The sequence below is a fragment of the Malaclemys terrapin genome, chromosome 1 (assembly GCF_027887155.1).
Source record: "Malaclemys terrapin pileata isolate rMalTer1 chromosome 1, rMalTer1.hap1, whole genome shotgun sequence".
Lineage (NCBI taxonomy): Eukaryota > Metazoa > Chordata > Testudines > Emydidae > Malaclemys > Malaclemys terrapin.
Window position 1 is genome coordinate 167,342,272 of NC_071505.1, and position 26,423 is coordinate 167,368,694.

General features: G+C 42.8%; 1 protein-coding gene across 2 annotated transcripts in view; it reads left to right on the forward strand.

The window, feature by feature from the left end:
- Positions 1-26,423, forward strand: part of CD247 (CD247 molecule) — a 79,095-nt gene that overhangs the window by 33,984 nt on the left and 18,688 nt on the right. The window lies entirely within an intron of this gene.

Consider the following 26,423-nt stretch of genomic DNA (forward strand, 5'->3'; position numbering starts at 1 on the left):
CAGCACAACTTGGGGAGCCTCCAGCCAGTGGGGGAATGCTACCAGGGCTGTGTGTGACAAAAGTATAGGGCTTCTGTGACTGCAGTGATCTGTCTTAACAAGTGCACAGAAGCTAAGAGCAACAGAAATAAACAGTTTGGAAGCTAATTGGGGATGGGGGAATAATGGCTGAGTTTAATAAGATCATACTTGAACTGAATGTATTGGAGAAGAGGACCATAAACCTGGGCTTTTGCAAAATCCCCAAACTCATCTGTAGGCTATTGAGTGATAACATGCTGCCAAAAGAAATGCCAGGTTAGAAGGTTTGCACTGCAAGAACAACTTGCTGTCTCTACTCCACTCTCATGATGTCATCACAAGTCTCTCAGCAGGGCCGGCTCTGGCTTTTTTGCAGCCCCAAGCAAAAAAAAAAAAAAAAAAAAAACTTGCGGCGCGGCCGGAGCCAGGGTGCAGGGGGACTCCCTGCGCTGGTGCCCCGGCTAGCGCGGGAGAGAGTGGGGGGGGAGAGAGAGAAGGGGGCGGCCAGGGCTTCAGTGGGGCGCTCCCCTCCTCTGCACCGCCGCCCCCTACAGAGTGGCCAGAGCGGAACAACAACAACAAAAAAAGCGGATTGTGCCGAATGCTGCCTCGTACGATCTGCCGCCCCAAGCACGAGGTTGCTCGGCTGGTGCCTGGAGCCGGCCCTGTCTCTCAATATTGGGGGTTTTTATTTTTAAAGCCTTGGCTCCTGGAGTCATTACCTGAGTCCTGTAGACTACCGGAGAATCTGGAGTATCATTTTCAAAAAAGTAAGTTTCTAGCCCTCATGCCTATGGGACAAAAAGCTTGAAAACATGAACCCAAAAGACTCAAGAAGACGCCAGGAAGCAAATGAAAAGAACCCCAATTTTTTTTTTTTAAACCAACATGATTTTAGATGGCCTGAGTCCAGCCTGTTTGAATACCTGGAGCTGACAATACTGGATGCCATTATTTGTAACATCTCCTCCTCCAAATTAACCTTTCCATGGGTGTTGTACATTCCACCCTGGGGTCCTGCAGCAAGCTGTGTGGTTAGTGATATATGGCTGGGTTACCCCCAGCTGGTGAATGTGAGGAGCATAATAAAGGTGGTTTCTATCCTGTATATATCTCTGTCTGCAACAAAGTGCAAGGTGGTTAAACTCTGCCAACTGGATCTGGGTCAAAAAGCCTAGTTTGCCCAACCCCACCAGTGCTCCCAAGGCTCGTGGTTAGTGATCCATTGGCAGCTTGTGCCGTGCTGTGACAAGCAGCACATCTTGGCGGCTCGCGTGTGCCTAGGGACGCTTCCTGAATAGGAGGCAGAACTTGGTCACTGAATGAGCCCTGGCCAAAGCAGAGCAGCAAATGGCATGTGAACATAATGGTTTAACTTTCCTCCATTCTCTCTCCGTGCTTCCCTATTTCCCTCCTCTCATCCTTAAATACTTTAGGCTGAATTAAAAATAAAAAATGAGTTTGCTGCTCTGCAGTAATTGCTGTGCCTCAGACTGGAAATGAGGTGATGGTAAATGTCCAGTTTTTAATAGACCCTTCTGTATCCCTTATCTTCCTTTTCATAATCCCACCTGCCCTCTTTCCCCCCTGCTTTTATTCTGTTCTTTATAAACCTCCCTATAACTCCCTCTGACCCTCTTCTTCTAAGCAGTGAGACCAGTCTAACTGAGAGTGATGTGGCAGTAAAACTGGGCTATGTTGATGATTAGGTGCTTTCATGCTGGCGACAGGCACTCTTTTTCCAACCCAGCGTAGAAGGGAGAACCTGGTAAGGGACCCTGCAGAGGAAATCGCGTAGGAGGTCTGAGCACTGCACTAACAGCAAGAACAATTACAAAGGTGATGTGACTTTCTCTGTGCTGTGGCTTCAGGGTTCCTTCCTGCTGGGGTAAGGCAGGGGGTTCTCTCGATCAGAAAAGGAAAGCCAGGCTTGTTACTGAAATGGTCTTGTTGTCACACTGGTGTGTGTGTGTGTGTGTGTGTGTGTGTGTGTGTGTGTGTGAGAGAGAGAGAGAGAGAGAGAGAGAGAGACAGACAGACAGTGGGCCAGATTCATGCCTGTTGAAGTCAGTGTTGTTACACTAACAATTTGTTTGCCCCAGTGAGTTGCATTCTGTGCTGTTGAACACAGTGAAACTGGAAAGGAGAATTTGTGCAGGTTGGGGTGGGGGAAGGAAGGAGTGGGGGTGAGCGAGCACTCCAGCTCTGTAGTCTTCAAGGAGAAAGTAGTAATGGCTGAACCATAAAGGCTTGGGGGGTTGGTTAGACTCCGAGAAACACCTAACGATCTTTCTGAATTCTATGGTTCTGAAAAATCTCTCCAGACTTCCTATGGGCACCATGATGACAATGGCATTTCTGCCTGTCTCTGCTGGTCCCAGAAGCAGGACACACAGAGGCAACATTTAAAAATGGGAAGTAATGGGGAAGGGAGAAAATGAGCTGAATGATTTTAAACTACAGATGTTCAGTGAAGGCTTGATATAGCCTTACTTCATTCTAACTGGTTCTCCCATCTCTCAGAATGGGATGACGTGATTTAGATTAAATAAGAACCCACTGAACTTTTGTCCAAAGTGAACTCTTTCTGAAGTTTGAAAAAGTTCACAGAACTTTTGTTGTAATGCATTTCTACTTGCAAACTAACTCTAGAAGCCCTAAAATATTATGGGAATAAAACATGTCTTGTGTTTCCCAGTTGACTAAAATTGGGAAATACCAGAATTCTTGCAATAAAGTCTGATCTCATGAGGTCTCTTGACTAAGCTATCAGGATATGAATCTGAACTTTCGGATGCTTATTCAAACAATGTCTGAACTGTGGTGCATATAGCTATGTAACTGGAAAACAATGTTTTTCTGTCCTGCATCTTTAAATTTCCAAGAGTCTGCGGCTTTGCAGAGGCAGTGGCTGTTGTGTGAGGCAGAGCTGATGCAGCATGTTACAAAGTGCACAAACAGTGCTCTCTCCTGCTCTCTGTCGTGGAAACTTTACTTGTTGTTTTCCCTAAATCTACAATAGAAGTCATTCTGACTGAAAACACGTGATTGCTCTTTAGATATGGAAAAAACATCACATAAACTTTTGGAAGGTCCCTTATCACTATTGTGTGTATGTAAGGAGAAAGATAGTCTCTGTACCAGTAATCCGACTGAACTGATGTGAAGTTGTATAGTTTCAATTCCCTTCTGGCTGCTTCATTTCTCCTCAGCTCTGGTATCCTGGCCAAATTTCCACAAAGGTAACGAACTATATTCTGCCTCCCTAAGTGAACCCAGCAGCTTCAAATAATACACAATTCTTCACTTCCTGTGCCAAACTGAACAGGCACCCAGTGCTGGCCAGTCTTGCTTTGTGTTGTTAGGCAGCTGTCGTATTCTACTCCAGAAATGGCGGTGTAACTCACTGTATAAGTACAGTTTTCTGTTTCTTGCTAATAGCTGGACCACACTGAGGACTGCGAGTTTTAGCTCAGGCTGGTGTGGAAGGGGCAGCAGATGCTGCTTCTGGAGTTGCAAAGGAGCCAGATGCACCACCAGAATTCCAGGTCCAACTGCCAGCCCCTCTGTGAAATGTACTGTGCTCTGTGTTCCCCTTTGGCAATACAGACTCATAGAAATGGAGGGGTAGAAGGAACCTCCAGGTCATCTAGCCCATTCCATGCTGAGGCAGGATTAAGAATAGTGGCTCTGTGATCATATTTATGTTAGTCAGGAGACTGTGCTCTTTCTCCTCTCCCCCCAGAGAGTGAGAAGTCATAGATCAGAAGTTACTGCTGCTTCTTGCAGCATTAACTTCCATGGATGGAATCTGTCAGATATTACATGGCTTTCCTGGGGACATATGCTGCACCCAGACAACTCACTTTGAGATCCACAAAGCCCCAAATGCACAGGAGGATGTTGATGACTGAGCTGCAAGAAAAAAACATGTGAATTTGGCCATGCGTTAGTGGAACTCTTGGTTATATTATCTCATATTTTAAAAAAGGACCGAAGAACTATAAACAACCCAAATAACATTTGGGCCTAAATAAAGGCCCATTCTATATTTAGTTTTTTCTGAGGTAACAATTTCTAGCTCCGGTATTGCAGCTCTCAGCTACTTTGTGTCCTTCCTCAGATAAGCTTGGTGTTGCCTGTCTTTGCTAACAAACTTCTCAGATGTGTGTTTGCTGGGGCGGGTAGGTTTGGGGGGTAGATTAACATCTGTCTTTAAGGAAAGCGTAGTGACTCACTTTGAGGTTTCAGAGTGGCTGGGGGGATGCTAGTGGGGGGACAATGAGCATGTGTCACATCTTCTATACTGCTGCAGGGTACTAAATTAAAAGGACCTGGTGGTTACGGACATTGTGATTTTTTTGTGGTTGGTTGCTACAGAAGCTCACAGTTCTCTGTCTGCCAGCAAATGGGAACAAATCTCAGAGGTCAGAGCTGTTGGTTTCCCCAACGGGATTGAGAACCATCTTCGCAACTGGGTTGCAGAAGTGTCATGAACGATCTCATGAATCAGCTGGCCTTGAGCAAGAAAGAAAGGCTGAAGAAATGGATCAGGAAAGTTCTTGACCTTACTGGCATTTAAAATATTCCTGTCTTTGGTCCCCTTTCTTCCTTCCAACCTCATTCAGAGGTCAGGAGGTGTGGATCTATGAAAGAATCCAGTTTGTGCCACAAAAACCAAGTGGAGTGCAGCTGGAAATGTGTTCGGAGAGCCTAGCAGAGCTCCTGGAGCCTAGGGTACTCTGCTGGCTGCACTGCCTGCCTGGTGGGGAGTATTAGCATGCAATTCGTGGAGAAGCCATTTCCTGAAGGCATTCATGAAAAGCAGGGTTAGATTGACACGGCCTTATGGGGGCATGCTAGGAAGAGTTTCTCTCAATTGGAGATGAGGGAGAATTTTCCAAAGCTGGATTGGTGCATAGTAGCAGGCCACTGAGGTGAAATGCCAAACTGGTGTCATTTTGCCACCTTTAGGAATTCCAGCACTCATGGAAGCAGAGTTCAGGGGTCAATTTAACACAAGGACAATGGGCAGGGTATAGCTAGAGATAACACCTGACATTGTTGCCTCTGTGGCTGCTGGCAGGTACACACTCCATGTGTCATAGCATGCAACTTTTAATCCCTGGGAGCAAGCTTTCTCATGGTAGGCAGGCAGAGGTGTGTGTTCATGTTCTTCCTTGGGTTTATTAAGCACACTGTAGCTCTTTCTAATAGTGCCTGCCATGTTAGTGATCCTCTTTATGATGGTGTATGTGTATGTGAACCTTGGGAAACTATGGGCATAATGCAGATGAGGCAACATATCAGCCAGTGTTCATGAACACTTCCCGTTGCTAGCTGTGTGCCAGCATAGCTTTGATTCTTTCTCCTTTTGCAGTTCTGAAAATATGTTCCTGCAAGGATAAAGAATCTCTTTTGGGCTTGCCTGCTTCTCCTTCCCTTTAGATGTCCAAGGTGCCGTGTGACTGAGGGCCCAGACTCCTACTGGAGGAAAGGAATAACTGGGTTGTTCAGGAGCGATGGTGTAAAGCTCTGAATTGACCTAGCCCACCTCCACAGTCAGATGTGTGTTCTAATATGCAGCATATACAGAATTTGGTAGAGCAGAGGGGGTAAAGAGAAGGAGGTTTCCAAAAGCTTTGTAACACCTAAAGAAAGATGAGTGCTTGCTAGCATGGAAAGCAATTTTGTAAAAGGAAAAACTAACAATAAGGACAGAGAAATGTAACCTAGAGCTGAACGCATATTAGTATTAGAAATGTGAAGTTCCCGTCTGCAGAAGATAATAATATACTTTGCCACAGTAATATACCTGCAGAGCTATTAGCTAAACCAGCTCATGAGATGTTCAATGCACAATGCGCATGCAGGAAACAGTGAGCATGAAACTATGCTGCATATTGAAATCCCTGCTGTGTTTTTGTCCCTTTTCTAAAATACCCTGACTGGCATTAACAGAATTATTCAGACTATGAGTTTCAATTATCTAGATCCCTTTGACGGTAGAGTGAAAATCAAAAGACTAGGAGAACTTCCTGAACATTCTGTGTAGTTGCAGAAAACCATTTTAAATATTCAGGCTATTGGTTTTCTGCAGATACAAATTCTCTGTATAAAAATTGTTTCTCCCCTAAAGGACTTATGACAAGTATTGGCGAAATTTATGCATCAGTTGTTTGGGGAGGATTGCGGAGGTTAAAACCATGTAAATATATTTTTATTCCTATCTATAAACATTACTGTGTGTTCTTGTTTTCAAATAATCCCAACCATCCTTTTATCAGAATTAATAAGAGAAGAAAAAACTCTTAACGCTCATGGGAGCAGGATTGGGCCTTCAGGGTGTACGGTACCCCAATATAGATATAGGTGAATGAAAAGAAAGACCCTTTCTTCTCATCCCAGGTATTCCTGAAGATTTGGAGTTACCTACCCCTAATTTTAGAATTATGTTCCATAATCTTTGCCCTATTATGTAAAAACATCTATATATTTTTTTCCTTTGTTTTTGTGCTTGGATTGAAATTGAACAAGCAACAACTAAAACTGCTGTAAGCATCTGCTGTGAGCATTATGGACATTATGGACCTAATCTTGCTCTCTGTTGCACTGAGGCAAACCTGGAATCAGTGGAGTTACTCTGGATTTACAGCAGTGTAAAGGAGAGCAGAATATGGCTCCATAGGTTTATAATTGGGTCTTCTGAACACTACTACTAATAACCTGGCAATGGAGGTTGAATGAATGGTAAGATTTAAACTGCTCCTCTACTGCTAGTGCTCGACTGTTTGGAATACAGAGTAGATCACGAGAGAGTTAATTCACCCAACTTTTGCAGTAAAATCTCAAATGTGAAACATGACCTTGATGAGAAACAAATTGTCTCCGTTCATCTGATATACAGGCAAATGTGTGACTTTCAGACTTTTTAGAATTGTATTAATTTACTAAGATAATTTTTTTAACTTTAGAATTATGTCATTTCTAAAATATAGGCTCAGAGAAATATAATTTAATGACACTGAATATTGGAAGAAGAGCACCACTAACTTTTAAATAAGATCTCATCCTCTTTTTTTTTTTTTTTTTTTTTTCTTGTTAGCTACTCAGGTCTCAAATTACAAACCCATTGTATAATCTTGCACTAGATCTGATTGTGTTCATTCAGCCTGTTGTTGCTTTTTTCTGCAGGCTGTTTTGATAATTTAATGGAACCTCTTAGAAACTGGACATATTCTAATCTCGGAACAACCAATCTAGAAGACGTTTATTTCTAAGTTGCTGCCAGTTGAGAACTTCAATTGTAGCAGAGTATTCAGTGCCATGGTTTCAGCTGTGATATATGGTTTATAAATCTCAATATAAACCTCACATTCTCTAGCTGTCCAGAGAAACGGAGTGTGCAGTATATTATGTAGGAGAGAGCTTTGTCTAGGATTTATTAAGCTCTGGGTAAAATATTTTTTTCTGTTTTAAAATTCATTAGCTAATGCTTGGTAAAAACATATCTTACTCTTCGTGTGTATGATCTTTTTAACAGGCAAAAATGTTATTTGTGGGAGACATGGCCAGGAGGATGGAATGTTGATACAAAGGGGATGACCGTGTCCTAAAATAGTATAACCTCGGTCACTCATCACCAAACATGCTAGTCAAATAACTGAATAGAAGCTTCCTCTCACCTTTCAACTGGCTGGCTTCCCGCACCTCTTAGGTTTATTAGTATTACACTGATTATAGTGTTATGGCTGAGTACTGGAGCAGACTGAAGCTCCTACCAGAGAAGGAGAGCTTTGGAAGGTTTGCAGAACTGTTTCAGTGGAACAAGGTACGTGTGTGTGTGTGTGTGTGTGTGTGCGCGCGCGCCAATGAGAATTTGGGGAAATCAACCTCTGCTTTTATTTCTCCATTGCAGAGCTCTTTATTTTGGATAATACTTGCATATGAAATAAAAACGCATTTTGATATGCATTACGTTAAATTGCTTTTCTAGTCCATTTTATCTGAAGGTAGGGTGACCAGATCGCAAATGTGAAAAATCGGGATGGAGGGGCAATAGGGTCTATATAAAACAAAGCTCCTAATATCGGGACGTCTGGTCACTCTCTCTGTGGGTCTTAAAGTACTTTACAGAGGTAGGTGTAATAATTATATATGCAATCTGTTAAGCAGTGACATTTATTGGTTTTGTGTCTAAATGATGCAAAACTGATGGAGAGGATGCACAAATCATGATGTTTGATGTGATTTCTGAAATCTATAATTTTGTTTGAAATAGGAGCAGTTGTTCCTGGGTTATATTGATCCAAAGGGTAACTGTTTCATTATTTAACACATCCAGAACATGTCTGCAAACATGCGTGTGAGATTCCCAGTGAAATTGTTTGGAGAGTCGTACATTCAGAGGCAGAATTTGATCCTTTGCAATGAGCTAAACTGTCTGTGTCTTCTCCTCCTCTGGTTTTGCTCTCCAGGAATAAACCCTGCTGATGCAGTTCCAGCTTTTGAGTGATAATTATTAGAACTGTGCACACTGGGAATTTACAAAAGTGAGGCAATTCAGAGTTAAGGTCCTGCAGTAACTTCATTGCTGGCCTCTGGTGCCTCTGACTTGTTTTATAACTGATTGTAGCGTTAATCTGAAAACAGGGCAGGATTGGTAGAAAGACCCGTAGAAGAGGGGGAGAAAAATAATTTTACAGGAATATCTCCTATTCTTCACAGCTTCCAAAACTCAACAATGACTTTCCAGTAAGAAACAGCTTCTTGTCATACTAATCATAACTGATGTGAAACATGCAGTATAAAATTAAACTTTCACACTGTAAGTATTTTTTCAGAGCAATATGAACAGAACCCTGTCATGCAGTGCCTACAGTTTTTTGGCTTAGTCCCAGATGGGCCCAGAAACTTTAGGCATTAGTATAATATTCAGAACATTACATATATTCCAAAATAAAGTTGTTGTGTTTTTCTTTTCTTTTTTTTTTAAATGCTACTGCATATCTCTGTATTACTGCATGTCTTTTTGTATTCCCTGTGTGGCTTATGCATATTCGCTTAGAGCCCAAATCTGCTACTTCTGAAGTTGATGGCAACATTTGTTTTGACTTAGATCTTTATCCTGCAGTTAGATCCATGCAGGTGGATCCCTGTGCCCTTGCCAAATCCCCTTAAGCTCAATTGTGCTGTGCATATGTCTACTCGGACAGAACTGATTGCAGGGATGGGGCCTTAGATGGGAATGGAAGTGTGCAGTTTATTTGCATTCACTTATATTTCATTTGGATCCAATGGACCTGAATATAATCACCCTTTCATCTATAAGATTCTAATAACATTACTCCTAATTTACCCCAGCATGGGTGAGATCAGAATTGAGCATCATAGGGTCTGTGCAAGCAAGGTAACTTTTAAATAGCTCTCAAATTGTGGATTTGAAATCAGCAGCATTCATTTAAAAATGGCTTATTCTGTGGGATGTATTTTAATTAGCAGAAAATAAAGCAGACTCGTTAGTGGAAAGAAGAAATGTAATGTATAGTAGCAGCACTAGGGTTTTCATGGGGGATAAACAGCCGGCAGGCTCAACAGAAGTATAATAGACACCAACAATCCTGTACATGCTTGAATATTTCCTCTTATATAGACATTTTAATTCCAAAACTATACCACTGGCGAGTAATTGTGCTCTCATTGCTTGTAGTTTTTATGAATTAAAAGTAGTTAAAAGCTGTATGAAACAAATTCAGACCGATCAGAATCACACTTGTACTTTAACGCAATTTCAGTTGCATGTAGAAAATAAGTCCGCTTCCAGCCAGCCTTTTTATGTAGGTCATGGTCCCCGAGGTGTCCCAATATTGTGGATTTTGAAAGCTTATTCAGATACATAAGTATCCCATCTCTATTGTATAAACTCTGGTTATGTGGTGCTGACTGTAAGCTATTTCTAGAGTAAAATAACCCAAAAAGACAAAGATATGGAGCAACAGAAATTCTACAGTAAACCTCATCTTAGTACCTTATCAACTTGGACCCAGTGTTAAAGTCCATAAAATAAATGTTTCTTTTCTCTCCCCTCCCTCCCCCACACCCTTATACTGATCTATTTTCCGGGTTAATAGTGGTACAAACAAGGATTCTACAGTCACAGAATTAGTGAAAAAAGACACATAATGAATATAATTTATTTTAAGTGATCACTTCAGGGACATGCAATAAATGGTCATCTAAGAAATTAAAGGTTGAACAAAATTGTACTGGAATCTATCTTGGGCGTAAACACGTGCTGATTATGCAGGTGAAAATGCCATTGGTTTGACGGAGTTTTGCCAGCATTAGTAATGTAAGATCAAGCTCATAGAGGTACTTTTAAAGCAGTCTCTCGAGACGGGGGATTGATCCATAGAGCAGGCTTTGCAATATGAAGAGTCTGACTATGGTGGGAGTATCTCTGATGTTTCTCCTGGAATTATGGAGGAGGTGAATGCATATATGTATATGCAACCAAAGCAGGACTGGGCTTCTGGAATTTCTCTCTGCAGTGTTTTTCAGATAAATATAATTTCCCAGAAAGGTCCAAAAGAAAAACAAATAAATTTTGAATGCTATACTCCACAGAACAACAATCACCTTCCTATGCATAAACTGTCATCCCTGACTGCATTTGTCTGACCTGGTCAGAGAGACCTTCCGGGAAAAGGATACTATATTTCTAAGTGATCTATAAAGTACCATCTATATGTAGAGCGCCATCAATGAGATAATTGTGGGTTTTCAGTGCTTTTTGCCTATTTTACTGTGCTCTGCTTTCATACTCTTGTAATTCAGTCTGTTAACTTTGTTTAGGATTTTTTTTATTAAGAATAACAAGTTTGAAAGTGTGCAGAAGATTCTCCTGCTATGAAGATTCATCCTTAATAAAACTACTATAGATAAAAGCCCTACAGTATTCCCAGTAATGGAATGACATCAGCCTCCAATGCTATTGCTCCAGTGGTTTGATCATTACGGTAGAATATTGTGGTATTTTTTTCTTAAGAAATATTTTTTTATTTTAAATGTCAACATGTTTGTTCTCAGAACATATTTTTCTGACTGAGGCCAGAATATCTATAAACAAACATGTCCCCAATTTCTTTTTCCATCTTCATTGTGTCTGGTTTTTTTTACAGCACTCCATTTCCTGACTGACTTGGTTCTGCAGCTGTTTTTTGTACGTAGTTCTTGTGACAGATAGGGCAACTGCCTGCAATATCTTCAGGAAATATTGAGTTTAGATACCCTTCGAGTCCATTGTCTTCCATGCAAAGACTAAGTATTATTGTGGGCCTGGATGATCAAAGGACTATATTGACCAATGTGGCAGACAAGAATCAACTTTTGGGACGATACGCAAGAAGTGGATTTCCTGGGAAATAGCTAGGGGGAGGTGAATGCAAGTACCCTCGCTTAACGCTCCCTGCCCCCCACACCTCTGATTTTGCAAAAATCCAGCTCTTTGAAGCTACAACCTGAGGAGAGGGCTATTGTCTGCTGACTAGCTGTTCCCAGGGCCCCAAAATCAAAGGCCCAAACTGTATAAAGGAGTGAGTTTCAGATTCTTGGGTCTGTTTGTTGTGAGCTAATGGTATTGTGAACTTGTAACCCCGGAGAAACCCCATGGTGGGGTTTGAATGACCAATCACCTGTTGGAGTCCATGGAATTGGGGTGATCTCCGGTAAGCTTATTAGCATGTGCATAGGTTCCTTTTATTGTTTTAATTTGTTTTCTCTGGAGTGCTTTCACCTTAAGAAAAAATGTGCTTGCTTAGTAAGGGCTGTGTGGTAACTTCCGTGGGGAATATGCTATTTATAGATGGATAGATTCTTGGAGAAAGCAAAGCAGGCCTGTTATGGCAGTCTGAGTTGCTGGGGAACTTGGTGTAGGCAAGGCAGTGTGCAGACAGGAAAAATCCCAGTCAGCAGTGGGAGACACATGACTTTGCCCGAGAGCAGTGACGGCCAAGGCGCCTGGAGTCTAGAATGGGCCTCTTTGCTGGACCACAAGGGAGAGATGCAGATACAGTTCCCTGAACTGTGACAATTGACTCCAGTGACAGAATAGGAATTTCATGCCTGGAGAGGCTGCAGGATTGGGCCCAATATTTTCAGGTGATTTGACGCTGAGTATTGCTGTGTGCAATTAAAGTGGTTTTTGTCAGCAACCATTTAGAATATTGTACTAGTGACAAAATCAGACAATTGACTCCAGAACTGAACAAGCAAGTGTTTTTTGGGAAGGCTTTATTTAAGTGGATCCACAACAGCCGCTTAATTACTACACAATTTGCTTCACTGTTAGGACCAAATAGAATCAAAAGTCTTAAAAGTACAAAAGCAAATGTTCTTTCAGAAAACGTGCCACATTGTGATTTTGTTTTTTTGGTTCTGTTTTTAGGTAAAATGTAATTTTTTTATAATTGGCTTCAAAGATAGAAGAGGTTACGCTTCGTTCAGTGCAGATTATGAAGTACTTTAAAGTTTCATTACATTAATCTTTAGGTAATTTTGTTTATGGATAGTTGCACACTTTCAGCATTAATGGTTTGATTGTATCAACCACATTTTTTTAAATGTGATGAATAAATTAATACATATTGTTAATAGAAATGAACTAACAAAACAAGTGACACGCATGAATAAAAACTGATAGACAAAAAAATTTATTGTGTTTTACTTAACAATTATCACTATCCATTAATGTTGATAAAATTAACTTATTAGTAATAAAATTTGATACATGCAATGATAATTCATGCAAAATAATAATAATTTTTAATGTACACATATCGATATGCTTGTTTACCTGAAAGTCTATCACCAACACTGTCTGACATCAAGGACAGGTCTGGGCCCTTCTGGTAAATCTTAAGAGAATTGCCTTTTCCATGAGATAGCTATTGTTCTATCTCTAACTTTTTCTACAGCAAGAGCATTAGAGCTGGGAAGGATAATAGATTTTTAATTCCAGGAGAACTTTTTGAGATTTCAAAAATTTCCCCATCAACAATAGGGATGAAAATTCACTCAAAATTTTTTGCAAACCAAAAATCTGGAAAGAATGGATTTAGGTCAGTTGAAACATTTTATTTCAATTTCAACTTTTAAAAACATATTTACTATAAATTAACTTCAATTTTGAAACAAGTCATTTTGAAAGCAGACAATACAATTTTAAAAACTTTTTTTCCCCAACTTTTTTCTAAATGAAAATTTGAAACCAACCCACTTCCCACAAACATTTTAGGTCTTGACGTATCAGCATTTTCCAACAAAAGACTAGTCAAAATATTTCTGACCAGCTCTACTCAGCACTGAAGTATCTAAGCATATAAAAATTCCTAGCACTTGGTATTTTGAGAGCACTTCAATGCCCAGGAGAGTTAGGTGACTAAATATTATTGTTCCCATTTTATGGATGAAGAAATGAAGGCACAGAGGGGTGAAGTACCTTGCCCAACACCACAGAAGTCAGCGGCAGAACTGAGATGTGGGTGTTTCTGTCCACCAGTCTTTTCATGTTACTAGAATACATAATTTTGTAGCAAATTTGCCAGCTCCCAATAATTTAAAATCCCGAGTCTGTACATTCACATATATTGCATTCCTTGGTTATATACCATACAAGTAAGTACATCACAAAAATTTGGTAAATGTAAAGTATTACGATACACATAAAATGACACTGTAATCTGAGTTGGTGTCCTCCAAAATTGGTTGCAATGCTCCGGTTGTGTAGCAATATTTCATTTTGATTTTAAATTAAAGTCTATATAACAAACTGTTGCACTGTGCACCGCAAAATAGTGATGGCTGTCAGCCCCAGAGGAAATGATAATTTTGGAGGTGGGTGAAGTGATCACTGTCTTCTCCAAGGACATTTGTGAGGCTTAACTAGTTAGTATTTGCCAGACAGTCTGAGATACTAAGATGAAAGGCTCTTAGGACATCCAAAGCACGGTTGGTTGATTGGTGTTAATTTAAAAATATATATATTAATTAATTATTTCACAGGCTCCTTTTATACAAGGCTTATGAAATGCCTAAATGTTCAAAGTTGCATTCAGGTAAAGAGGAGGAGCTGCTGGGAGAATGTTGAGGGGAGAATATCTGGTGGTGGTAACAATAATAATAATAATTAATAATGAAGAAAACCCCAATGTTCAAACTCAACCTCTCTCTTTACTCTGCATTTACTGTAGCTGCGTGTATTCTGGCCACGTTTCTCTTTCACCACATGAGAAGGGAACAGAGGCAGGGGAAGTGACACAAATGGCTGTTCATTAAATGGGTCAGCAGCAGGGGACTGAATGTAATGGGAAAGCCTGCTTTTAATCTTCTGCCTGCCTGAGATAGAGATACAGAGCCTCAGACCTTATGACTGGTGTAAACTTCTTTCTGCCTGCTCCCTCCTCATCAGGACATTTATAATTCTCTCCCTGCCTGGCACCATGCTTCATCTGGGCAGTTGCTCATGCATCTACACCCTTGACTATAAATGTACAAAGAAGCCAGCTTGCAAGTATATATCTGTACTTGAACAGATATAAAATCACCTCGAGTCACAGTTCTTTGAAGTCAATGCCTACAGTGCATTATGACACACAATGTAAAATAAACCCACTGAACACCCCAGCAGAAATCCATGGGATTTCTCTCCAAGTGCTGCCGATGATGGTTGATGATGATAGCTGGTAATTAGATTTTAACCAGATGGGAATGTGTCTGAGTTAGGTAAATGCTACTGTTGCGGGTATGCAGATCAAGGGCAGTGAGCAGAACCTGCTTTCTGGGTAGCACCCTCAATTTGGGGACATTTCTGAATGAATCCAATCATTTCTCTTGATTATCACTTCTCCCTCCTTTGTAGATAGCAGTTTCATCTAGTAGTTGGAGCAGGGGACTGGGAGTTAAGGCTACCTATTCCCATCTCTGTCACTGACTTCCTATATGACCTTGGGCAAGTCTCTTAACTCTTTGGTACCTCCGTTTACTGACTCATCTATAAGGTGGTTGTAAGGGTACTCCCCTATATTGTAGGGGTCGTGAGCCTTCATTAATGTTTGTAAAGTCTATTGAGAACCTTGAACGATAGACCTCTTACAAGTGCCTTTATACTTTAATCTAAATTTGGATGGCTTTGACTGTCAAGTGGCTGTGCCCCCTACCATGAGGTAAATGAAGGGTCTGCATGTGCCTTTGCTCTCTGGCATGGGCTTGACTTGGCACTCTCAAGTGGTGTAGAAAGCAGTTGATTTCAGAAGAGGAACTGGCTTCATGCCAGCAGGATGGGGTGTGTTTTGTGTGCAGCCCGAACAGTTCTTTCAAGTGCTCACCAGCAGCAGCACCTGCAGCTGCGGCAGCTTTGATCCACGTTGACGGCATCGCTACAAGTTGTTCATACGTTGTAGCTCTTGCTTGTGTGCCACTTCCACGCTGATGACTGGAGTGCCCCAAAAGCATATCTATAAAACACTTGCTGCTGTAGTTTCTCCTCCTGTCCCTCCGTCCTAGTTTACATGATTTTGGAGTGCTGAATTGGAATATATTCCCCAGAGCTGGCATTGAGCTCAGGGGAGAAGAGTGGTGCTTTTTTCACAAAGCCAGCGAGCTCTGGAAGCCAGTGTCTGCCTGAGCCGAGTTCGACGACCGGCGTGAGAGCCAGGCTCTCTTTCCATCCCCAAAAGCCCACTTGGATACCCTGGCCAATTGTCCCTCAATTCTGCTATTATGAGATCACCTCTAGGCATGAAAGAGTCATCTGGGCTCTGTGGCTGCTATGCTGAGATTGTGTTTAAATGGGCTTCTTGTTAGCAGTCCAAAGACACTGCTCAGTTTTGACTATTTGAGCACAGGTAACATTGTTACAAAACCATCCAGCTGCTGGAACTCCCCATCCAAGGAATAGATATATGCAGCATCAGTAAGTTGAATTTTACGAGATGGAGATTTGAGGGGCTGGGGTGGTGTGGAGAGAAGATACCGGTTAGGTTATCCGCTCCAAGACTGTTCTCTATACTATTCGCATTCTTCACTCGTGTTCAGCACCAGCAGCAAGCAAGCTGGGTGCTGTACCGGGCACAGTCCCTGTCCCAAGCTGCTTGATGCGTAATACTTAATATCTTTCTAATATATTGTTTTGTTCAGTCTAACTTTAAAATTCCATGTTGGTGGGATGTCCATCCCGCTTGGGTGATGATTCCACAGCGAAAGAGCCTATGTGTTTGCCTTCTTGAATGTGGCTGGATATGTGCACAATAATATATTTACACTTGATCACTCTTGTGTCATCCTGTCTCCAACTCCTCACATTTTGTCTTTCTCACTGTCCCAGGATGCTATTTCAGATAGGGGAAAATTTAGTCTGATTTTCTTAATGTCCTCTGATTACTCCCAGTTATACATTAAATATTTTCTCTTCCTTCTTTGTTTACACCCTTTACAAGTTTGTTGGCTGTTATCAAGTTTTCCCCCTTACCCCTTTTACAGATTAATCTCCTTTTTTTTAATCATCCAACTGATTGTCGAGATGAGTTCACAAATTGAAGCTTAGCTTCTAAAAATGACAAACACAATTTTAGCAATTCTGCAAATATAGTACCATGTTTAGCTGCATATCATTGCAATAATATTGCTTTTTTTCTTGGATATGACATATGATCTCATTGTCAAGACTTGATTGCAAATGTAGGGGAAATTCCCTTTCTAGTGGAGTGTGAAATGTCCTTCTAGACTAGCAGCTGGAAGAATTTGTAGCTACTAAAAATTTCCCTGAGCTGAGGCTTTTTGTGAGGGGATGGGGGCAGCAGCTGTCTATTTACATATTGTCCTTCCCCCCCACCCACCCATGATCTAGCTTGGTCATTTATTCAAGAGCCTTATGCATTTGCCTTCTTGAATGGTGGATATGTGTACAAAAATATATTTGATTGTCCTTGTCATCCTTACCTCACCCTCTCATGTGTTGTATTGCTCTGTACCAGTGTGGTTTTTAAACACGTAAACGCCAAAAGAGAGGCTACTACATTAGACATTTGGTTGTCTGGTAGAGAGAGCTAAATTTGGGCGGGGGGAGGGGGAAGGAGGGACAAAAAGCTACCACCCACCAATCAATAAATGGAGAAGTAACCAAGCTAGAAGCAACCTTTACAAATATAATACAATAGTGATGGTCCTCATTGCTACAGTATATCTATTGTAAGCTGTAGAACTTTAGGCATTCCTACGGAATACGATTTTGGTTTCCACAAGGGGACTTGAAAGCTTCAAACAATCTCTACTTCACAGTCTATACAATCTGTTTTATTTGGGCTCCTGACTGTAAACTCCATTAGTCTGTAAAATAATTTCCCACGGGAAGTGGTAGAAATTGTCAGTTGGGGGCACTTAAAATAGATTGGACAAAGCAGTAGAAAATATACTGTAGGGAACAGTCCTGCATTAACTAGATTTGACCTCTAAGGTCTCTTCCGTCTCTGAATATGGTTCTGTGCTCACTCTAGAAAAACAACACCTGTCTAGTCTAATACACCTCTAAGAGATACGTGGCTAACGTCCATGTCCTGAAGCTGCTGGATAGGAGGGTCTTGTCTGCATTATTGCTCAATTTGCTGTCACTAGGAGCCTTAATCAGGTTTGTTTCAGGAAAGCCCTCTGTGCAGAGTTCTTTCATTTCTCAGTTTTGCAAGCAGTTGCTTTTTCTGAGAATGACTGACTGTTTTGATGAAGCTAGGAGTCCCCTTCAAGAGATGAGCAAGACTCTCCCTCCCCTCTGCTTCTGACGGAGGATCAGGAGACATTCAGAGATGAGGATGGTTACTGTGTTTTATGGGTATGTTGAAAGTTCATCTCTTTCCTCCTCCTCCTCCTCCTCCTCCCCCCTCCTTTCCTCCACAGCCCTTCAGATTGGGAAGGCAGGTGATTTCTCATGCTTGCGAGTGTGCTATGTCCCCTTGAAATAGCTCAGACAGCTGGGAGGAAACTCTCTTGACTTGCTTCTGTCACCATACACTGGACCTTTTTATCCATGGTTTTTATTCTGTGCTGTGGTAGGAAGGGCTCAGATCTGTTTCTAATAACACCTTCTAAGCTGTGGCCATACTCATGGAGGAAAGACAGTGCTCTCTTCCCCTGCTCTTGAACCTATTGCTTTCCTCATGAAACCTTCCCATAAGTGTCTGCCTTAAGTGTGCCTAAACACTGGGACTCCAAGGACTTGCCAGGAGCCCGAGGGTTGCACAAAAAGGCAAGAAATGGAGCTGTCTGTAGCTTCCTTCATCTTCCATATGGAGGTGTAGCAGGTGGAGACTACGGTACCAGCATGCAATGTTTTATCTTTATCTAAGCAGCCTGACTGGCTCAGAAAGAAGATGGGCCCTGCAGTCTGTCTGTCTGGGCTGCCCCTTCATTTTAAGGATGAGAGTAACAACGGGCCATGTTGTAGAACTCCATGGGGTGCCAGCTGCACTTTGGCCACTGTGGGTTATGTGCATGGGTGGTGCTGAGCTATCAGCGAATACAGAGTTCCTCCTGAGCTCTAAAATACCACCTTGGAAGGGAAGATCTGCTGCTGCAGTATCTGTGGCTTTTGGACTCATTCACTTGCTGGTTTTGAAAGTGTCTGGCTTGAAAAGGCAGAGCTAGAAAATCTCTGTCTGGAAACACGTTCTGCAACTCTCCAGCTGTGATTGCTCACGTCTGCACATTATAGACCTTGAACATACACTGGGGGAGCCTCCTGAACTCTTTATTTCCAGCTCTGCACAGGGACTGTTTACTTTTGTGATTACTCATTTCTAACTCCCTAGCATTATTTACGAGACCCATAAACAGTTCTGCACTTGCTAACTGGGGAGGTGTGAGGTAGCCAGTCCCTATGTTGGCTCGTTTCCTTCATGCTGCTTCACCAAGGTGCCTAAACTCTGGCCTAGAGGATTCCCCTCTACCCCCGTCCTATGGTCAAAGGGGTGTTTGGGCCCCATGTTTGTTCAGTCCTGGGTTTCTCCACAATGTACACTTCAGCCCCATATTCTTGTGGCCTGTGATATTAAGTGAGCAAATAAACTAAGCCAATAGCTGATGCCTGAACTACTTTTTTTCTTCACAAAAGCAGCTCAGCACTTAAGGTCAGCAATAGAAATAGGGGAGGTTCCTGTTCTTTCCCAAAGGAAAGGAAGCATGGGCTAGTGAGTGGAATATATGGGCAAAGATCTGGATTCTGTTCCCAGCTCTTCCAGTGCCTTGCTGAGTGATTATTGGCAAGTCACATACAGCTGAAATTTCAAAGTTGGTCACTATTTTGGGTGCCTCCGATTTGGGACAGGGATTCTTTTTATTCTGTGTTTGTACAGCACCTAGCACAATGGAGTAGGACTCCTAGAGGCACTAGTGCACTATAAATAATATTTGATGCTCAGCTGCTGAAGAGTCAGTCTTATAGCGTCTGAAGTGCTGAACAGCTGCAGTTCCTGTTGACTCAAATTGGTGTTTGTGAAAGCGGGGCCCAACATGTCTGAAGATGGGAACTCAAAATAGTGACCATGTTAGAAAATGTTGGACTTAATTTCTGTGCTTCGACTTCCTTATTTGTAAAATCGGCCTAATACTAGCCTTACAGTATAAAGGGGCAGCAGGCCTTAATTCCTTAATGTTTGTAAAGCAACTTGAGTTCCTTGGATAGAAGTTGCTATGAAACTGCAGAGCGGTGGCGGTCTAGAAACAATAACACCTTTATCCAAGCAGGGCCGGCTCTGGCTTTTTTGCCGCCCCAGGCAAAAAAGCCTCCCGCCCCCCTCCCCCCGGGGAGGGCGGCGAGCCCCGCCGGGGAGAGCGGAGTGCCGGGGGCCAGAGCGCCGGGGGGAGGGCGGAGAGCCCTGCCGGGGCTCCGCTCTCCCCGGTGGCCAGAGGCAGTGCCGGGGGGAGGGCGGCGAGCCCGGCCGGGGCTCTGCTCTCCCCGGCGGTGAGCCCGGTCGCAGCCCCGCTCTCGGGCCGGAGCACTGCGCCGCCCCCTCCAGGTGCTGCCCCAAGCACCAGCTTGGTGGGCTGGTGCCTGGAGCCGGCCCTGTATCCAAGTTAGAGTATAGAGGCTGCAGTACCCAGGCTGGGTCAGAGGGTAGTGCTAAGAGGCTATAGAATCCCTACCCCTCCATCTAATTGTCTGTCTAGATGGCTCCTTTAAAATGGAATATAAAGCTTCCTGCTGCCAGCAGAATGTATCCAGAATTTCTTTTGTATAAAGGTTCTTATACTGTGCTCATCACTGCAGTATCTGAACATCTTAATTTAATTAAGCCTGTGATTCAGCAAATCACTTACGCATGTGGCCCAGTGTGACGACTACTCACATACGTACTTAAAGTTAAGCATGTGCTTGGTTGAGTTGAGGCCCAAATGAGCAGGATGAGCAACAGTTGGCTCCTGATTGCTGGATTGTGAGAGGGATGGTTTGGTGGCCCCCTCTTCAGGACTGAAGCACCTAGAATCCCTCAAAGCACAGGATTGAAGCCTGGTAACATCATGTCGGCTTTTTGTGGTTCTGAGGCAGGTAACTGAGTTGCTTGGAGAGAAGCCCATAAAATCCATCATCCTGGATGAACGCGTCAGATCCCATGGCACTTTCTGCATGAGGGGTTTGCCTTGGTGTCCTGGCCAGTTCTCCTCTGCCCTTAGGAAGATGTATGTATGTATGTATGTATGTATGTATGTAGGTTATGAAATGTCTGAATAGCACCTCTAAGGTTGTGCTTTGAGACAAGACTAATGGGCTCAATTCTGTTAGCGCTCACCAGTTCCTAGGAGACGCTGGAGACCGGCATTCGTGAAAAGTGTTGTGAGGCTGCTAGTCTCTGGCTCTACGTCAGTAGGGGGGAGGTGCGGGGGTGTGTGCATGCTGCGTGTATGTGTACATCGGATAGATAGATGACTGGGAGATAAGCCCCTGGGATTGCAACATAGCACAGGAAACCTCGCGCTCAAGAGACACAGCTGTCAGCTCTGAGTAGAGGGGTTGAAACTGCTCTCTGTAACCACACCGAGCACTTGGGCTGTGTTCAGAGCTGAGCTCTTCTTTGACTTCAGCATGGCCCCTCTCTCTCAGGCCCACAGGCTTCCTCTCCTTTAGTTACTATTTCACTCAGTTCTCACTAAGGAGTGTGGTGGTTTTTGGGTTTTTTTTTTGTTTCCTTTTTAAGAAAAAGGTGCAATGGGTTATCCTTGTGAGAACTGGGAATAGTCTATCACTTTTCTGCTCTGTGGGGTATAAATGGGGCCCTACCAAGTTTACGGTCCATTTTGATCAATTTCACAGTCATAGGATTTTAAAAATCATAAATTGCATGATTTCAGCTATTTCAATCTGAAATTTCACGGTGTTGTAATTGTATTGTCCTGACCCAAAAAGGAGTTGTGTGTGCGTGTGGGTGATAAGGTTACTGTAGGGGGGGTTGCGGCACCGCTACCCTTACTTCTGCGCAGCTGCTGGTGATGGTGCTGCCTTCAGAGCTGGGCAGCTGCAGAGCAGTGGCTGCTGGCCGGGAGCCCAGCTCTGAAGGCAGAGCCACCGCCAGCACCAGTGCATAGGAAGGATGGCATGGTATGGTATTGCCACCTTACTTTGGCGCTGCTGCCTTCAGAGCTGGGCCATCGATTAGCAGACGCCACTCTCTGACCACCCAGTTCTGAAGGCAGCAGTGCAGAAGTAAGAATGGCATGGTATGATATTGCCACCCTTACTTCAGTGCTGCTGCTGGTGGGGTGCTGCCTTCAGAGCTGGGTGCCCGGCCAACAGTCGCTGCTCTCCAGCCACCGAGCTCTGAAGGCAGCACAGAAGTAAGGGTGGCAATACCGCCACCTCCCTAAAATAACCTTGCAGCCCCCCTGCAACTCCTTTTTGGGTCAGAACCCCCCTGTTTGAGAAACGCTGGTTTCCCCTGTGTAATCTGTATAGTATAGGGTAAAAGCACACAAAAGACCAGAGTTGCACAGAGGGAGACCAGATTTCATGTGACGTGTTCTTCATGGCGGTGAATTTGGTAAGGCCCTAGGTATAAATGCAGAGGGGATTAAGGCTGCCTCAGTGGTATTTGGACTCCAGAGTCAGAGGGGACTTTGGAAGTGGTAGTAAGTCTGCAGTGGAGCAAAAGAGTGGCTGCTTCCAGCTGACCACCTGCTGTGGAGGGGAGGCTACTTCACTTGGGAGGAGAGTCTGTCTGTGGGAGGCGGCTGGGAGGGAATTTCTCAGGGGTCTAGGCTAGGCTGGGAGGAAGTCTGGCTAGCGATCTTAAACACTACATGGGTTCCACTGTGTAAAGTTCAAACTTTGTGTTACAAAGCCCTGCATGACTCTGTCCCTCCTGCTTATCCACCCTGTGTCATTCCATGTCTCCTCACATCCCTCTGCTCTGCCTACCGTGCCAGCCTCATTCACCTGAGTGATGGCTTCTCGTGCATTGTCCTTAGGCTGCCACTGAGAATTTACGTATATGATCAAAGTACCGTATAGATCCTAGCTAATCCTCGCAACGTCCCAGTAAGGAAAGTGGGTAAATATTATCCCTGTTATACTGATAGAGCAGAGACATAAAGGTGCAGTTACTCACCCAAGGCCACGCAGTGAGTGAGTGGTAGAAGCAGAATTAGAGCTCCGAACCTCCCAATACCCAGCCTTGCTGCCTTCCTGAGCTCATCCACAAAGCCCTGACCATCTTTGCATTTAAGTTCCTCCTAGAGACTTAATTGTGTGTGATGCCTAAGGTGAACTTGCTGACTATCTGTGACAAGTTTCAGGAGTAATCTGGAAATAGCTTACTTGTTTAAAATATTAAGATAACAGTACCTTCTCTCTCTTTAAATTAAGCTCCTTAGGGCAGGGATTGTGTTGCATTCTCTGTTCAGAAAACACCTTGTGTTACCTCACCCCATTTGGACCATCCCTAGTGCCTGAAGGTAGAACCTCTTGCTTTAAAAATGTTAGTTGTCTATTGTTGGACTCATCTAGCTGGGAGCGGCAGCAGACTCATAAACCTCTATGGATGGGCCACTGAGGGAACATGTAATGCGCACTGGACGGCGGAGTACCCAGGACCTATGGGCACTACTGCAAATAATCATTAATATTGAAGGAGCCCTGAATCCTACAGGGGGATTATTAAATTAAAAGTCCTTATTCTGTTAAAAAGAATTTTCACAGATTTTAAAACTTCTGTATGTGTGTGTGTTTGTGAGAGAGACAGAGAGAGAGAGAAATCAAGAGGATACTGTCCAGTGCGTGTCATTGTATTTGTATCTTAGTATGTTAACGTATGACAGTGAACGGACACAGACACTTTCACTGTCGTCTTGTCCACAGTGAGCCATTGATGAGTGATTATGCCTTAAAGCAAAAATATTCCCATCCTTTTAAGCCATTTAAAATAAATATAAGTAAGCGTAAGCCTGCAGCTTCTGTGGTTAAATGAGTTACTGGAGTGTGAATTATCAAAGCCAAAAAAGCCCATTTATCAAAAGATAACGATAGCGCAGAGCCCGAGTTACAAAATGAGAAGCCATTTAAGAGGCCTGCGCAAGGTTTAATTCCTTTTTTACTTCAAAATATCTAAATATATATTTCCATGTTCACCATATACCACATATGCTGTAGAAAGTATGTTAATATACACAACAATAGATGGTTCTCTCATAATGTGGTTCTGGTCTACTTGTGTGACATTCTGGGGAGACCTCTTGTCTGGTGCTCTGAGCAGCTCTGCGGCAGGTTCATTTCCTGGCCCCCCTCTTTCTCCCTTGGCTACTCTGGGTTTTGCTGTCTGCTGTGGGGGTGGGTGGGGCTTGAGGGGGTGTGGAGGAGGGGTGAGTAGGAACAGGGTTTCCATGAGCAGCTTTCTTATTGCCTTGTCAGGCTAGGTTATGGTCACTCCTTGCCTGTCATTCACATTGTCCCAGCTCATCTCCTGCTTGTCAGTCTTGAGGCCCAATTCTGTAAACCCTCACTCACAAATATTATCATTTTTATTTTGGTAGCACCTTAAAGGCGTTGGTTTCGCTCCATTGTGCTATGCACCATATAAGCATAGAACAGAAGATGGCGTCTGCCCTGAAACGCTTTCAGTCTAAAATAGTCCCATTGCAGTGACTTGTAGGACTAATAGGTGTTCACAGCAGAACTCTCCTTATTACAAATATAAGGAATACAGTAGAATCTCAGAGTTATGAACGCTTTGGGAATGGAGGTTGTTCGTAACTCTGAAATGTTCGTAATGCTGAACAAAACGTTAAGGTTGTTCTTTCAAAAGTTTACAATTGAACATTGACTTAATACAGTGTTGAAACTTTACTGTGCAGGAGAAAAATGCTGCTTTCTTTTTCTTTCTTTCTTTTTTTTTTTTTTGTAGTTTATGTTTAACACAGTACTGTACTGTATTTGCTTTTTTTTTTTGGGGGGGGGGGGGTTCTCTGCTGCTGTCTGATTGCATACTTCTGATTCCAAATGAGGGGTGTGGTTGACTGGTCAGTTCATAACTCTGAGGTTCTACCGTACAATGAAATAAATGACTTATCTTTGGCCAAGGATTCAGCATATACTTGATCTTAAGTCTCCATTTATAAACCTGTTTTATTTATTCTTATACACCCTACTCTTTAACAATGAAGCAAGAAGGTATCAGGTTCTTTGTCATTCTTGAGTTGCCAAGGATCAGAAGGGTTTAATCAGTTAGAAAGAGAAGCCGAGAGGATTTAAGCACTGAGGAGGCTGGTCTGGCCCTTGTATCTTTGAAACTGGTGGCAGGTTTGAGGCGTGCCATTATGTGTGAATGGGGATTTCCTGGATCTGGCATGCTGGCAAACAGGGTGCCTCCCAAAGTCAACGGCCCTGTGTCGCTATACACCAGGCGCATGCCTTGAGCTAAGGCTGTACAACAAAGTGTGGCCTATTGAATGATTAGAACAAGAAAATGGGCATTGGGACTCTCAGGTTCTGTTCCCAGCTCTGTCATAAATTTACTGTGGGACCTTGAGCAAGTGACTTAACCTCTCCTTGCCTCTGTTTCCACTTTTGGAAGTGGGGTATAATCCTATGTCAGATGAGTGTGGTGGTGAAGATTAATTGATATTTGTAAAGTATGTTGAGTATCCTTTAAAAGGCATTTATAGAAGTGTTAGAAAATGGTATATGATCCTTTCCCTAACTTCTATACTTAGAGCTAGAGTGTAGGTGTGGCAGGGCAAGTAGTGGAAGAGTAGCCACCCTGAATACATACCTCTCTAAGATGCTACACAATTATTCAGGGTGGCTAGCCCCTCCTGCTGCAAACACGGCCACAGCTATATTCGTATGCTAGCTCCATCAAAGCTAGCATGGGTGTGTCTCCTCAAACTGGATATTACTCCCCCAGCTCGAATGTAGACATACTCTGTAAGTGTATGGTTTCTAAGCATGTGAAATGTTTTGAATTGAATGCCAATTCCTAGTTTAGAAAAATCGTTTTAATGTATTGACAATTTCATCTGCCTCAGTGTAATAGCCCATTCAGTTTAAACACAACTAGCAGCGAACATTTGTGTCCTGGAATAAATACTTGTATAGTGTCCACAGTAGAATTTACAATTGTATTATCAAGTGTTAAAACATGACTAAAAGTTTGAGTGTACACAAACTCTCTGTATGAATACAGCTCTTTAAATCCATCACCATTAACTTACTGGACACTTTGATCCTACAGAAGGCAGATTTCCTCACATTGATGTGGCTGTTATAGAAAAAACATTATCTGCAAAAAACTTTATAACTAGAGCTTTTTAGAGTGAGTGGCCTATGTGGGGGAACAAATCAGAATAGAGAGCCAGCATCTAGAACATTCTATTCTGTAAAGGTTCCTATACTGCCCTCATCAACCGTAATATCAGCGTGTGTTCCAGTAATGCATTAAGCAGTGTGACTAACATCTATCGTGTGTGGTGCATGGGGATTGCCAGGCTGGATCAGATCCAAGGTCCATCTAGTTCAGTATCTTGTCTGACAGTGGCCAGTAGCAGATTGTAAAGAAAAAGGAGTAAGAACCCTGCAGTAGCAGATGTGAGTCTCCATCCTGATCTCTAATAGTTAGAGGTTGGCTTAGACCCTGGAGCATGAGGTTTTATACCCCTTCCAAAATTTTTATCCAGAAGCATCATAATTCAGGATATGTTTGATATCTGTATTAATGACAAGTTTGACTCTTGCTAAAGTCTTGGTCTCAACAACTTCCTGTGGCAACAAGTTCTATAGTTTAATCACGTTATGTGAAAAAGTATTTCTTTGTATCCGTTTTGAATTTGCCACCTTTTTAATTTCATTGTGTTATGAGACTGGGAACTTCTGT